Source organism: Lactuca virosa, chromosome 6, assembly GCF_052849685.1.
Source record: "Lactuca virosa cultivar CGN04683 chromosome 6, Lactuca_virosa_CGN04683_v6, whole genome shotgun sequence".
Classification (NCBI taxonomy): Eukaryota; Viridiplantae; Streptophyta; class Magnoliopsida; order Asterales; family Asteraceae; genus Lactuca; species Lactuca virosa.
Window position 1 is genome coordinate 75218847 of NC_136431.1, and position 17854 is coordinate 75236700.

A 17854-nucleotide genomic window follows, 5' to 3' on the forward strand; every position below is an offset into this window, starting at 1 on the left:
AATAAATCACACATAACCTCTTTCTCAAATATCCATCCTATCAAATTGTCCTGATGAAGGAAACCTGAAATGGACCATGCTACTATCGGGTCAAGTACATACCAATTATAGTTATGGGCTTACACACCTAATCCAACAGTCTCCCACTTGGATAATTCTAATAAATATAATTGCAGGTACGACTCCAAAATCCGATTAGCAATCATAGCTCTCAAAAGCCGCTGTCGAACTCTAAACAAATCAAATGACGTGTCCATTAGATAAGGGATCATATATTCCTCCATTCTAGATATCGTATGAACTGAGACATGGATTATAATCATTCACTCTGTTCATGTGTTGTTTCTCGATTTCCGATTTATGACGACCGACTAATTGAACAAATCAAATCAGTCCAGGCTTGGCCAAGCGCTTAGGGTTGTCATCACTAAATCACCGAGGGGCCCACAGATATCGCTTTTATCCCACATCCGGTAAAAGGAATGGATAAACTTCGACTCAAATGCTTGCTTGTACTTACTCATCAAATCACACACAACAATATGTTTTATAAGACCAAGTTACTGGTGCGTTTACATATGTCAATGTGCAACCGACTTGTAAACTACAACTCACATGTCTTGGTTTCAAGAACATAAGATATTATCGTATCATGACATTCTAGCTTCAATACCTACTTCCAAAGTATGATCGACTGTGGATAGTTTGAATAATCTAGTTATTCGGGAAATCAAAACATACAAAGTGAAACACAAGAATAATCAAATCCAATATGGTCTTAAAACTTCTGAATATAAATAAAACACCTTTTATTTAATCACCATATTGATTACACATTATTCATTGTATAATATTTCGATTTATCAACTTTATACTTGAATTAAAACAATAGTTATCCCATGCTCCAAGCATGCACACTATGTTTATCTATGGTCCTTACTATGTGAATTAGATCAATCGAAAACATTTCAATGATGCTCATTTCACAATTCCAAATCCTTATTGCAATTGTAAGAATACCAAATTCTTGTCACTGCTAGAATGTGTTAGATTCTAAACTATCATGCAATATAACCTTTTGTAATGTCATGGTACTAAAGTCACAGAGACTTTGCCAACGATATTACAAAGTATTCATTCGGAGATTGTTACAAGAACAATTCCATGGAAGCGAAGTCTCAATTTCAAAGTACATTCCTTTGAACATCCTTCTTGCATAAAAGTTTCTAACTTCCACATAGATTCCTAATATCCAACTCCCAATATGGAAACATTTCCATATTTTCCATATGACAATCCATTCTTAATAGAGTCCTATCTATTCATAATAATGTCAATATGGTCCATCCACTACTATACTTCCAACTACAAGTGACCAATCCTTGGTGAACCTTAGATTGTCCTTGACAGTTGTTTAATAACTTTAGTCATATTCAGTTCTAGTCCCTTTTCCCTCTTAATTCCCCATGTATTTGGAAAATTAGAACACCCGAAAATATTATAGCATATACAATCGATCATATACCCGAAGCATATGGGACACGATTCATAATGTCTTACATAAAGACCTGATGCTTTACCAGTCTATTGCTATAACATTTCCATATATATAATTTCCTTATGTCGAATCTGTTCAACATAACATTCATATATGTACTTGACTAAATTTGATTAAAATCTCAATCTAAGCTTTTAGATTTGAAATGAAGTATGAGTTCCTCTCCCTTAATTATAGCAAAACAACTTTTCAAACTCTACAACTTTGCGAATTGAAACTTTCGTTTTCTATAATTAACAGTGCTAACTTGCAACACTTACCATAATGATTATGCTCCCACTAGCATAATAATTACATTCTTATTAGCATAACACTTATGCTCCCACTAGCTTTAACATGTACCCAGAAATAAGTTGGACTTCTAGAAATCAATACTTGTTGACTTTCTTACCAAAGTTCAGATTTATGATACAAGATGCTTCGATAAGACTTTATCTAGGCTTCTGAAACTCATACACCTTTCCTTAGATAGCTCACATGTGTGTCTAACCAATTTCAGAACTTACAGTAATAAGTCTTAAATGTTTAGACCTTTTGCCATTTCTCACAATTCGAACTATGAAGAGGGATGCCGTAATCATAATCGAATTTGAGAATGCAAATATCACAAATGCTATCTCCTTAAAATCTACTTAGTGAAAATGTTTCCTCACAATCATTTTCATGAAGCAGAGAGAAACCTTTGTCACTTAGATTAATGGTGTATGTGTTCCTATCCATGTGAATTTGTCATAACCATAATCGCAAGACAAAGTTAGTAACAAATCCAAGCTCATATGGACTGAACTTGTTCAATCTTAATTTCTTGCCACTTGGTAGCACAAGGGCCTACCATTGCTTCCAAGTTGTTATGCAAACGATTTGAGAACTCATAGAACTCACATGCGTAGTCAACTTAACTGGAATAGGCACAGAAACAAGAATATGTCAACACGATAGGTTATAAACCTCAAGACGTGTGCTAGTGATTACCAATAGGTTTACTCTTGATTAGTTATTGAAACTTTTTAAGATCTTTAAGACTCCCACTGACCTCCTGACATATAAGATTCTCTTTATCAAGAAACATTACTTGACAAACAAATATTCAAGAGTTAGTGCGGTCTCTTATCAAGATAAACACTTCACACAATTGGTCTTAGTTGGTCTTTGTCTTATCCAAGACATCACAACTTACCAATTTCAAATGTACAAGAGTATGAAACATTTTTATTCTACATTTGATGAGTGTTATAAACCTTTCTTAAGATTATGTCACTCAAGTCACAATCTTGGAGTATGACTCTAAGACTTGATTTTGGAACGAAGTATGACTCACCTTTTGATTTAACCATTTCAACAATTTCCCGATACCTCTTCTTAGCCATACAAATGCACTAAGATGTCCTTAGAGGATCAATTTTGATATGGTTTCTTAATCACTAAGATAATCATAAAATACGATACTCAAGTACTCTCCCTTCTTTTCAGATTGGAGAAACTTTTATCTTTCTGCCTATTTGATTCTTCTTATTCGTTCTACTATACATTGAAACCTTTTCAATGATCCAGAATTACACTTAATCTTGTAAGTATAACCATATTTACTAAACTTTTAGTAAATTATAACGAATAGTCTTATCGTTCTTTGTGGTGGACCTGACCAGCACACAACCAAGTGTATCCGATCCTGTAGTCCTTCACTTGACTCACATATACATGTGAAAAGGGAATTAGTCTTAATTTCCCAAAGACAAAAGTTTTCATTCATCATACAATACAAGTTGCATGATTCCAAGTTTCTTTCTAATTGAAACTTGGGTGATGAGAATCTTTCCTTATTTGGAAAACTTTGACACTACCACAAACGAAAGAATCAAATCCATTTTCAACATTGATAACAATAGAAACATACAAACATCAATTTTCACAAATGTCATTGCAAGGAAATGCAAAATAAGATAAAATCAAAATTTTATTTATTTATAAAATGCAGATAAAATTTTCCTTACAATGCAATTACAAATGAAAACTATGTCGCTACATATTTTCTAAGCAATCTATCATAACTCCTAAGTAACAGCTCAAAATTCTGAACATCGAACTATGCGATCGAAATCCATCTCTTCGCGATCAGAATCAGCTTACTTTTCTTTCAAGCTTCCTTTCTCTTCTTTGATCCTGCAAAACATCAAAATGTAATCTTATCACACCATGTATTAAGAATCTCAAAATAGGAACTTAATAGAGTTAGATAATGAATTTACCTGAAGTAGAACCATACAATTTGATTCTATCATCTCTTAGATCTATCAGGTAGTCAGGGCAGCTTCACTTCCAATGTCCCTTTTCTTGGCAACAGAAACAAACAGACTCTTTTGGAATGGTACACGAAACAATCTCAGACTTAGCGTTTCCCTTTCCCTTGGAAAGAGAAATCTTTTCTGGACTTCTAATGTTTCCATTGTCAATGTCCATGGAAGTTTGGGAAGTAGATCTTCTAATCAAATTTGCATTACCAGTGCGCCAAATCATTTCTGATTCAGCAGCAATTAGCAAATAGGTAAGATCAATAAGGGTCACGTCGTGGTCTGTCATATAGTAGTATTTAACAAACTTACTATACGACGCGGGAAGTGACTGAAGAACCAAGTCAACAGCCAACTTCCTTGGGAAGACGACACCCAACATTCCCAGCCTGTCAATGTGTGACTTCATCTCCAAGACGTGTGCACACACAGACTTGCCATCTTTGTATTTTCTAGCCAATAGGGTTTGAGTAACCTTGAACTTTTCAAGTCGATGAACATGTGGGTTAGGGAGAATTATTGGAGGAGGTGGAGGAAGTGAAGTATGATATTTAGGAATATCCTCTTCATGTGGAAAACCTTTTACAAAATATTCGGGAAGACCATAGTTGTCTGAACTAGACATCTATAATGGGAGAAATTCAAGTTAGTTAATTTAAGTCCTTAATATAACACCCAAATGAAATATTAAGGCTACGACCCAACACAATATTTTACAATTCAGAAGAGGGATGTCGTAATCCAATTGCAAAGTATTTGAAGGTAGGTAAATGACGATTTACCAATTTCCACCATGAAAAACGAAAATGAATTTTAGGTTTTAGATGAATTGAAATTCCTAGATCTTTTGAGATTCATTGAACTTTTCAATGGCATGTTTAATCTCGATTATGCCCTCTCAAGTTTGTGACTGGGATACCGAGGATCACAAACAAGGTGTGAATAACCATGCAAATTAGCTTGGTACTCTCAATGTTACAAATCACCTAATCAATGTGTCGGTTAACCACACACGCTCTATTGATCCATGATTAACATCAAGCTACCCTTTGCCACACATTGTCAGTCCCAAATTAGTGTGTCGGTTAACCACACACGCTCCACAAACGACTTAACAAGGTGCAAAGTGCAATTTCATGGAATAGCATCAATTCACATTTTTCCTAAATAACTAAGATTGGAAATTTATAAATGTTTAGTTACTTGGTGTTTCCATTATACTTATAGTGGGAGTTTGTGTCCTATCCTACCCGTTCGGCTAACGACCCTCCATCAATCAAGGAAGCGGTTTGTGAGAGTAGACACCCATTCAACTGTCATTTTATGGGCAGTTTCCTTATACCCCCCTTATAGATTGGCTTTGTGAATGAGGCCTACTAACGGTAAGACTGGCTTTTTAATTATACATATATAATATATTAAACTTTTAATTTTATATAGTATAAGGGTGTATTTTAAACATTTAAAATACTTGGTGGTTTAATCTATTAATTAAACTAGACTTTTAATTTAATTAAACTCAAACCATATAATTATGGATTTACTAATACTCTTTAATTAATTATCAACAAAGCCATAATTAAAACTTTTAATTTTTTAATTTAAGTTATGAAGCCAAAAGGTTTAGTATTTAATATTTCTCAATGAAAACCTTTTTAATCAAATTTTAAATTCTAAAACTTGAGGGCAAGTTTTGTAACTCATGAAAACTTTAAGAATTCCATAAAATAGACTTTCCAAGTTCCATAACTTGAGGACAAGTTATGAAACTCTTCATAGCCATTTAAAACAATTTTGTAACCTTTGAGGACTCTTGGAATTCATAACTTAAGGAGTTAATGAATGAGACTTTTCACATCCATAACTTATAGAAGTTTCATAAACTCTTTAGATCAAACTTTAAAAAAAAAATTCATATCCATAACTTATGGAGGTTTCATAAACACTTTAGATCAAACTTTTAAAACTAATAAAATAATCATACCATTTTATCTTTTAATAAATTAACCTAATTCAACTCTTGTAGCAAAATGATTCAAATTTTACAAATAATTGGTTTTTCATAAAATCAAGTAATTATCTTAAAATTTAGCAATCATCATGTTATTGGATAGGGATAATCATTACCATATCAACAAAATCAAATTTTATGAACCAAAACATTTTGTGGTAATGATCATAATCCAATTGAGGCCAAAAAACTGCAAACAGCCTATCCAACTCGTCGAGTCTGATAATGGACTCGTCGAGTTGGTTGATGTTCTTCATGGACTCGTCAAGTTCATGTATGGACTCGTCGAGTCCACTGTCCAGAGTGCAGATTTTCATTTTTCTAACATTGAACAATTAGTTATGCATCTATATAACAGAAAACAACCCATGGCTCTGATACCACTGTTGGGTTTTATGTACTAGAATATTCCTATGGTGCACATACAACCCTAAATGCTTTGGATCTAAGTTTTCTCTACTTATACATGCAACAAAATTTTCCAAAGCTTGAAACCTACCACTAGCATACAGTATTGGTAATTGAAACAAAAACTAGTTAGAAGAACTACCTCTTTGTTATAGCTTGTAGACATTGGACTCTCAAGAGCTTAGCACCCCAAGTGTTGTGCCTCAAACAACTCACAAACATCATGAACAATTGGATAATATTGAGAGAGAAGTTATGAAGCACAAAATCGTCCATCTCATGTCATTTCACTGTTAGACACTATTTTAGCTAAAGAAGGGTTACATTTATAGTATGGGCTTCCTAAGGTTTAACTTGTAAACCCTAGTCCATTTACTTAAGCCTTTAAGCAATCCAATAATCCATATGATGGGCCTTATTGACTAACTGTTCATGGACTTCCACATAGAATTAGTTCATCCGAATCAATATGGATCATTGGTCCAAACTATAAATATTACTGATTGACTTAATCAGTCCCTGTTAATTTAATTAGTCTCTTTTCATCACTAAATTAATTCCAAATTAACTCTTGATCAATACTAATTAAATAATATGATTTCTCAATTAATATATTATACTTATAATATATTAATAAATCACAAATAACCTCTTTCTAAAATATCCATCCTATCAAATTGTCCTGATGAAGGAAACCTGAAATGGACCATGCTACTATCGGGTCAAGTACATACCAATTATAGTTATGGGGTTAGACACCTAATCCAACAGTCTCCCACTTGGATAATTCTAATAAATATAATTGCAGGTACGACTCCAAAATCCAATTAGCAATCATAGCTCTCAAAAGCCGATGTCGAACTCTGAACAAATCACGTGTCCATTAGATAAGGGATCATATATTCCTCCATTCTAGATATCGTATGAACTGAGACATGTATTATAATCATTCACTCTGTTCATGTGTTGTTTCTCGATTTCCGATTTATGACGATCGACTAATTGAACAAATCAAATCAGTCCAGGCTTGGCCAAGCGCTTAGGGTTGTCATCACTAAATCACCGAGGGGCCCACAGATATCGCTTTTATCCCACATCCGGTAAAAGGAATGGATAAACTTCGACTCAAATGCTTGCTTGTACTTACTCATCAAATCACACACAACAATATGTTTTATAAGACCAAGTTACTGGTGCGTTTACATATGTCAATGTGCAACCGACTTGTAAACTACAACTCACATGTCTTGGTTTCAAGAACATAAGATATTATCGTATCATGACAGTCTAGCTTCAATACCTACTTCCAAAGTATGATCGACTGTGGATAGTTTGAATAATCTAGTTATTCGGGAAGTCAAAACATGCAAAGTGAAACACAAGAATAATCAAATCCAATATGGTCTCAAAACTTCTGAATATAAATAAAACACCTTTTATTTAATCACCATATTGATTACACATTATTTATTGTATAATGTTTCGATTTATCAACTTTATACTTGAATTAAAACAATAGTTATCCCATGCTCTAAGCATGCACACTATGTTTATCTATGGTCCTTACTATGTGAATTACATCAATCGAAAACATTTCAATGATGCTCATTTCACAATTCCAAATCCTTATTGCAATTGTAAGAATACCAAATTCTTGTCACTGCTAGAATGTGTTAGATTCTAAACTATCATGCAATATAACCTTTTGTAATGTCATGGTACTAAAGTCACAGAGACTTTGCCAACGATATTACAAAGTATTCATTTGGAGATTGTTACAGGAACAATTCCATGGAAGCGAAGTCTCAATTTCAAAGTACATTCCTTTGAACATCCTTCTTGCATAAAAGTTTCTAACTTCCACATAGATTCCTAATATCCAACTCCCAATATGGAAACATTTCCATATTTTCCATATGACAATCCATTCTTAATAGAGTCCTATCTATTCATAATAATGTCAATATGGTCCATCCACTACTATACTTCCAACTACAAGTGACCAATCCTTGGTGAACATTAGATTGTCCTTGACAGTTGTTTAATAACTTTAGTCATATTCAGTTCTAGTCCCTTTTCCCTCTTAATGCCCCATGCATTTGGAAAATTAGAACACCCGAAAATATTATAGCATATACAATCGATCCTATACCCGAAGCATATGGGACACGATTCATAATGTCTTACATAAAGACCTGATGCTTTACCAGTCTATTGCTATAACATTTCCATATATATAATTTCCTTATGTCGAATCTGTTCAACATAACATTCATATATGTACTTGACTAAATTTGATTAAAATCTCAATCTAAGCTTTTAGATTTGAAATGAAGTATGAGTTCCTCTCCCTTAATTATAGCAAAACAACTTTTCAAACTCTACAACTTTGCGAATTGAAACTTTCGTTTTCTATAATTAACAGTGCTAACTTGCAACACTTATCATAATGATTATGCTCCCACTAGCATAATAATTACATTCTTATTAGCATAACACTTATGCTCCCACTAGCTTTAACATGTACCCAGAAATAAGTTGGACTTCTAGAAATCAATACTTGTTGACTTTCTTACCAAAGTTCAGATTTATGATACAAGATGCTTCGATAAGACTTTATCTAGGCTTCTGAAACTCATACACCTTTCCTTAGATAGCTCACATGTGTGTCTAACCAATTTCAGAACTTACAGTAATAAGTCTTAAATGTTTAGACCTTTTGCCATTTCTCACAATTCGAACTATGAAGAAGGATGTCGTAATCATAATCGAATTTGAGAATGCAAATATCACAAATGCTATCTCCTTAAAATCAACTTAGTGAAAATGTTTCCTCACAATCATTTTCATGAAGCAGAGAGAAACCTTTGTCACTTAGATTAATGGTGTATGTGTTCCTATCCATGTGAATTGGTCATAACCATAATTGCAAGACAAAGTTAGTGACAAATCCAAGCTCATATGGACTGAACTTGTTCAATCTTAATTTCTTGCCACTTGGTAGCACAAGGGCCTACCATTGCTTCCAAGTTGTTATGCAAACGATTTGAGAACTCATAGAACTCACATGCATAGTCAACTTAAGTGGAATGGGCACAGATTCAAGAATATGTCAACACGATAGGTTATAAACCTCAAGACGTGTGCTAGTGATTACCAATAGGTTTACTCTTGATTAGTTATTGAAACGTTTTAAGATCTTTAAGACTCTCACTGACCTCCTGACATATAAGATTCTCTTTGTCAAGAAACATTACTTGACAAACAAATATTCAAGAGTTAGTGCGGTCTCTTATCAAGATAAACACTTCACACAATTGGTCTTAGTTAGTTTTTGTCTTATCCAAGACATCACAACTTACCAATTTCAAATGTACAAGAGTATGAAACATTTTTATTCTACATTTGATGAGTGTTATAAACATTTCTTAAGATTATGTCACTCAAGGCACAATCTTGGAATATGACTCTAAGACTTGATTTTGGAACGAAGTATGACTCACATTTTGATTTAACCATTTCAACAATTTCCCGATACCTCTTCTTAGCCATACAAATGTACTAAGATGTCCTTAGAGGATCAATTTTGATATGGTTTCTTAATCACTAAGATAATCATAAAATACGATACTCAAGTACTCTCCCTTCTTTTCAGATTGGAGAAACTTTTATCTTTCTGCCTATTTGATTCTTCTTATTCGTTCTGCTATACATTGAAACCTCTTCAATGATCCAGAATTACACTTAATCTTGTAAGTATAACCATATTTACTAAACTTTTAGTAAATTATAGCGAATAGTCTTATCGTTCTTTGTGGTGGACCTGACCAGCACACAACCAAGTGTATCTGATCCCGTAGTCCTTCACTTGACTCACATATACATGTGAAAAGGGAATTAGTCTTAATTTCCCAAAGAAAAAGTTCTCATTCATCATACAATACAAGTTGCATGATTCCAAGTTTCTTTCTAATTGAAACTTGGGTGATGAGAATCTTTCCTTATTTGGTAAACTTTGACACTACCACAAACGAAAGAATCAAATCCATTTTCAACATTGCTAACAATAGAAACATACAAACATCAATTTTCACAAATGTCCAGTTAGATCCCCTCTGATGTCGCCACTGCACCTTTACCAGAGGTACCTCCTTGTTGCGCAGAACCTTTACCTTCCTTTCCAAAATAGCCACCGGTTGATCCACATACTTCAGGATTCGTCAACCTGAACATCATCTAGTGACACTACCGCCTCCTCGTCCAATATGCACTTCCGCAACTGGGAAGCGTGGAAAGTGTTGTGTATCTGACGGAGCTCCTCTGGAAGATCCAGTCTGTATGCAACCTTGTCAACCCTGGCAATAACCCGAAATGGTCCAATGTATCGGGGACCCAACTTTCCCCTCTTTCTGAAGCGAATCACACCCTTCCAGGGTGAGACCTTCAGTAATACCATGTCACCTACCTGGAACTCCAACTCAGATTGACGTCTGTCGGTGTAACTCTTTTGCCGACTCTGAGCGGTCTGCAGTCGCTGTCTAATCTGCTGAATCTTCTCCGTAGTTTGCAAGACTACCTATGTCCATCCCATCACCCTGTGACCAACCTCACCCCAATAGACCGGGGAGCGACATCTCCGCCCGTACAACAGCTCAAAAGGTGGGGCGCCAATGCTGGAATGATAGATGTTGTTATAGTCGAACTATGCAAGGGGTAGGTGGGAATCCCAGCTCCCACCGAAATCGAGGACACAAGCCCTCAGCATGTCCTCGAGGGTCTGTATAGTCCGCTCACTCTGGCCGTCGGTCTGCGGATGGTAAGCTGTGTTAAAGTGCAGCCGCGTGCCCAGTTCCTCGTGGAACTTCTGCCAGAATCGGGAGGTAAACTGAACATCACGGTCTGAGACGATAGAGACAGGAACCCCATGACGCGTGACAATCTCGCGTATATACACATCGGCCAACTTCTCGGCCGATGAGCTCTCCCTAATGGATTGAAAATGAGCACTCTTGGTCAATCGATCCACGATGACCCAAATAGCGTCAAACCCCTTCGTCGTTCTCGGCAGCTTGGTGATGAAGTCCATCGTGATCTGCTCCCATTTCCACATGGGAATCTCCAGAGGCTGCAGCTTGCCATGCGGCCTCTGGTGCTCGGCCTTGGCCATCCTGCAGGCCAAGCACCTCTCAACATACCAAGCGATTTCTCGCTTCATGCATGGCCACCAGTAACTTAATCGCAGGTCCCGGTACATCTTGGTGGCCCCTGGGTGAATAGATAAATGAGACTTGTGAGCCTCTTCCAATATAGTCTGTCTGACCCCACAATACATCGGAACGCAGACCCTACCACAACGGGTAAATAATCCCCGACTATCCTGAACAAATCGGGTGTTCTCATCCCTAATCCTCTCTAGCTTTCAATTCTCCTGACGTATACCCTCTTCCTGGGATTCCCTGATCAAGCCCACAAGTGGAGAATCCACAGATATCCTCATACATATTGCCGTAGTGGAAGATCCAGCTGACTTGCGGCTCAGAGTGTCCGCAACCACGTTCGCTTTACCTGGGTGGTAAAGGATCTCACAGTCGTAGTCCTTGACTAAATCTAGCCATCTGTGCTGTCTCATGTTCAGTTTCAGCTGATCATGTGTCTCAGGCTCTTGTGGTCCGTGTAAATGGTACAGCGGACCCCATAGAGTTAATGTCTCTAAATCTTGAGAGCAAATACCACCGCTCCCAACTCCAGATCATGAGTAGGGTATCTCGTCTCATGCGGCTTCAACTGCCGCGATGCATAGGCTATCACACGTCCTCTCTGCATGAGGACCGATCCCAGTCCTGCGATGGACGCATCACAAAACACCACAAAATCCTCAACTCCCTCCGGAAGAGTCAATACTGGAGCCTCGCATAGTCGCTGTCTGAGGGTCTCAAACGCCCTCTGCTGCTCGGGGCCCCACCGGAAATCCACCCCCTTCCTCGTCAGACTAGTGAGGGGTACTGCAATCTTGGAGAAATCCTGTATGAATCTCTGGTAGTACCTTGCCAATCCCAAAAAGCTCCTGATGTATGAAGGAGATTTCGGAACCTCCCACTGCATAACCACCTCGATTTTGGTCGGATCGACCAAAATCCCCTCCTGGTTAACGAGATGTCCCAGGAACTAGACCTCTCGTAACCAAAACTCGCATTTCGAGAACTTTGCATAAAGTCGTTCTCGCCTCAGAACTCCCAATAACTCCCAAAGATGCTCCTCATGCTACTCTCGGGTCTTGGAGTACACCAAGATATCACCTATGAATACTATGACCGAGCGATCGAGCATCGGTCTGCAGACCTGATTCATCAGGTCCATAAATACTGCTGGCACGTTGGTGAGCCCAAACGGCATCACCACGAACTCGTAATGTCCATAACGAGTTCGGAACGCGGTCTTCTCCATGTCCTCCTCTTTGACCCTGACCCGATGGTACCCGGACCTCAGGTCTATCTTGGAGAACCAAGATGCTTCCTGCAACTGATCGAAAAGATCATCTATCCTCGGGAGCAGATAACAGTTCTTCACCGTCAGCTTGTTCAACTCCCGGTAGTCGATGCACATCCGGTGTGAACCATCCTTCTTCCTGACGAAGAGTATCGGCGCTCCCCACGGGGAACTGCTCGGACGAATGAACTGCTTTCCCAGCAGTTCCTGCAGCTGTGATGACAGCTCCTGCATCTCTGGTGGTGCCAACCGGTACGGCGCCTTGGCGATAGGGGCCGCACCTGGCACTAGGTCGATCCTAAACTCGACCTGCCTCTCCGGAGGCACTCCGGGTAACTCCTCCGGGAACACATCAGCAAACTCCCTGACCACCGGAACCTCTGAAACTAGAATCTGATCTCTGAGTCGCGTATCTACCACATACACTAGATAACCCGCACACCCGTGCTGAATGTACTGTCGAGCCCTGGCAGCTGAACAAAACCCTAATCCCAATCTGGTACCCTCGCCATAGACAATCAGTTCTCCCCCACTTGGGTTTCGAACCACCACTCGCTGACCCTCGCAATCGATCATAGCTCCAAAGAGACTAAACCAGTCCATACCCACAATCACACATACATCCCCCATGGGAATCGGGATCAGGTCTATCGGAAAAGATACTCCGAAAATCTCCAATACGCAACCCCGATCGACCGAAGAAGCGAAAATCCTGTGTTCGTTGGCGATGGAGACTCGCAACGGACACTCTAACTCTCCCACTGGCAACCCGAACTCCCTACTAAAAGTCTGAGAAACAAACGACCGACTCACCCCCGAGTCAAATAATACCAAAGCAAGTTAGGAGTTCACTAAAAATGTACCTAATCACAGGTGCAAACATATAAGCATAAAACAGATATAATCAGTAAGATAAGGGATAGAAACATACCAGCAACCACATCCGGTGCTGCTCTGGCCTCCTCGGCTGTAAGATGGAAGGCGCGTCCCTGGACCCTCGGGGGCACTGCTTGACCCTGACTCTCGTCAATAATCCTCAGTGTAGTCGGCACTGGAACCTGTGTCGGCCTATCTACGAGCTGTGGACAGTTGGTCTTCACGTGACCAACCTGGTGACAGTGGTAGCAGATCCTCATATCCTGAATCGGGGCTCTCTGGCGACAGTCCCGTGCAAAATGCCCCTCCTTGCTGCATTTGCAGCATGCACTGCTAAACCTGCAAACCCCCGAGTGACCCTTCCCGCACTTGCCACAAGTGCGGCCCTACTGTCCCTCTGACCTGGAATCAGCGGTCTTAGACCGCTTTGGCGCCGGTTGTGATTGTGTCGGGGCCTGCCGCTGCTCCCTCAACTGCAGCTCAATCTCCAACTCATGCCACCTAGCGGCCTCCTCTAGATCCAAAAGCGTATCACAATGCTGGGTCGCCACAAACTGCCGAATATCGGTCTTGAGCATGCTCAGATAACGAGTCATCTGAGCCTGCTTAGAAGCAAACTCTGGGCAAAATATCGCCCTCTCCGTGAACATGCGGGTGATCTCCGTCACCGTTTCACCGTCCTGTCTTAGATCCAGAAACTCCTGAGCCAAACGTTCCCGCTCGACTCGTGGAATGTAGTGAGCGCGGAACATATCCCTGAACTGATCCCAAGTAACCGCAGCTCTCTGGTCATCCGAATAAGACCCAATCATCAGTCTCCACCAGTCCTTTGCCCCGTACCTCAACAAGTTCAGGGCACATATGACCTTCTGGTCAGTAGGACACGAGCACGTGAAGAAACACCCCTCCACGTCAGACATCCACCTCATGGCTTTGATGGGGTCCTGAGTCCCATCAAAAGTAGGGGGCTTCGTGTTGTCGAAGTCCCGGTACTGAAAATCCCGACCGGCTCCCAACCATGCCGCCAATACAGCTGATGTGGCTGCTGCGGCAGCCGCCTCAGTGAGGGCTGCATATCAATCATCAAAATACTCCACCATAGCGGTCTTGATAGACCTAAACATCTCCAGTAACTGAGCCCGTAACATAGCAGCAACCTCATCATGCAGAATCTCCCGGATCCTGTCGTCCATCTCGTCTGGCCTCATCTGGCCGATAGTCTCGGGCGCTGTCGGTGCCTCCTGTCCGCCCTCTCCTGATCCTGACCAGGATCCAATCACGAATCGTCGTGTAACCACCATGCTAAAAACATACCAAAAAGATATCAGATATTCCACATAACAATCTGGGAACCAACTCCCAACCAAAACCCTACGGGTTGTGACTTCCTTGCTACGCGTATGGGTCCTGTGCTTTCAGTAGTACGGGCCCATACCACCTTCCACACCTACCCATATTTATCTCAAGTATCATCACAATGCCCTACAACTATACATAAGCATGGCGTGCGTTCAGTCCTCACTCCTAGAGGAAGGATAAATATATCATAACTGGCGGACTCGTCCAAACAACCCATCCATCCATGAAACTTCCAACAACCCTGAAGCACTCGTGTATGCTAACCATACATAATGTTGGACCCTATAGACTTTCGAATACATGATCCTACCCTAAGCCCTTCATCAAACAAGAACAGGAAATAAGGCCAAACCAAACATTCTCAGGCTATAAGATCTTAATTATGTACGGTCGTGATGCATACACTAAGTAACTACAGTAATGATGTCAATCTCATATAAGGAAAACCCTAGGCTACCAGGCATCATATAATCATGCAATTCTATCATGCAATTCCTGAAGATCCCTAGCCTAGTACTAGCTTGTTGTTCTAACATATCACATAAATCAAATAATCCGTAAGGTATTTTGGGGTCTATCCACGAGCTCTGGCTGGCCGTACACTTGCATCCTCCTTTATTATTTTGAAAACATTGTAAGAAAATTGTTTTAAAAATCTTGTCCTTAATTTGAGACTGGAGACACGCGAGTGTTTCCTCCAATTCACTCAAACCAAGGCTCAGATACCAACTTGTAACATCCATAAAAATATGCCAAATTTGAACTTTTTAAAACATTTAAAATCATTAAGTTATTACAATTCGTTTTTCAAAATAGTATCATATCAGAGTTCCCAGAAATCATAATCATAAATCGAGGAAGTGTACGATCACGCCTTTGCCTTCTCGCGATCATCCGAAGTACCTGAAACAATAATCGATAAATGTAAGCTCGAAGGCTTAGTGAGTTACCCCCAAAATACCAACACCATACAGATATAACCATATCATATAAACATATAAGCAAACAGCATGCATAATGAGCCATCAGTCTGACTGGACCGCCTCGCAGGCCTTCAGTCTATTTGGACCGCTCTCCGAGCCTTCGACATGTCTGGACCGCCTCGCAGGGCCTACAGCCTATCCGGACCGCTCGCCGGGCCTTCGGTCTGACTGACATGCCCTCCTGGGCCTGTAGTCTATCCGGACTGCCCTGGGTATGTTCGCCTTCAGCACAAAGCAGGTCCGCCTCAACCCAAACCCCAATCAAACAAACATGTGCACATAATATCATATGCTAGCATATATAACAGTCAAACCGATCTAACAGACCATCAATCATAGCAATATCCTATAACCAGGATACAGACGTAACCGGTCACTAACATAGCATCATCCTATATACCAGGATACCGACCTAACCAGGTCACTAATCATCTCAGCATCCTAACTACCAGGATGTAAATCAATAAGCATATCATGCAATAAACCCGGATACAAATCCGATAATGGTTGGCATTGGTACCTTAGACCCTGTTGATATAGTGAGGATAACTCACCTCCAATGTCGATCTGAATTGAAGAATCAAACTCCCGAATCGTTGTCTCACCAAAAATCCCGAACTATCCAAATAACGAATATTAAGTCAATAAATGGGAATATCAATCTTGACCAAGAGTCCTACAACTAATCATAGTCCATTTTGCCTTTTCCATAATTTGGGCCAAGGCCCAATGCCAAATCCATGATCCACAAGTCCACATATATAAGGCCCAACATTGGCCCAATTTTCCAAATTGGGCCCAACTCCCTAATTGGGCCTCTTTCAAAGACTCACTACCAAAACTGGCCCAAAATACTCTTATCTAGAGAGCCCATCAAGACCCAAGTCCAACTAGTCCAAAAGCGGCCCAATCCCAAAGCCCAAAATGTCAAAAGCCCAACAGAGGGCGTACGCGGGGCGTACACCTCTGGTACGCTGGGCGTACTTCCATTTTGCGTTGACCACCATCGGGGTGGTTGACTCAGTACGTTGTCCATACAGAAACTACGCGGGGCGTACGCTGGGTTTCACCATAACTCTAATAAGTGCTTAATGGCTTAAGCACTTAAGCCCATATTGCAGATCCATCGACCAAAAGTGTCTTAGAACCATAAAGTCTCGAACTTTAAGGCTTTGGACGTCCAGAAAGCTCTTAATACATGGTCTTAATCCATTAATACCTTTCTACTACATGCATGGGACATCTTAAGCCATTGGGACCTCATTTTTATCACTTAGGACCCTCTCTAAGGTCTGAAAGGACAGCTTATTTCGTCCAAATCATATCATGCACCAACTTAGAGACTTTGGGACAAGAAATGGTTCCTTAAAGCTAAAATGGCAAGATCTATAACATACGAGCATAAAGTTTTAAGCTTTTTACCTTCTGGAACTTCTAGGGCACCAAACAACTTCAGATCTACAAGTTTGTTCTCCTTCTCCAACTTCTTGATGCAACACCTTCTTCTCCAACTACTCAAAACACACTCTATAAGCTCACACACTCAAGGAAAGGGCTAGGGTTTGGGGAAAACGGCTCAAAACAGTAGAGGCTGAGGTAAGGGAGGGTTATGAGCTCATAAGGATGTTTATATAGCACTAAAACCCTAAATATTAGGGTTTCCACCTGACGTGAGTACGCTCAGTGTACACAAGTGTATGCCCAGCGTACTAGGGCGCGCCTAGTACGCTTAGCGTACCTTATGTACGCTTAGTGTACTCTCTTGATCCCAAAGTTGCAACTTTAGCCCTTAGGCTTCTCATGGGTCGACTCTTCTAACCCCAAGGACTACAAATCACAAAATAATAATAGAAGAGAGGATTCGGAAATACCTGCAAAATCTTGT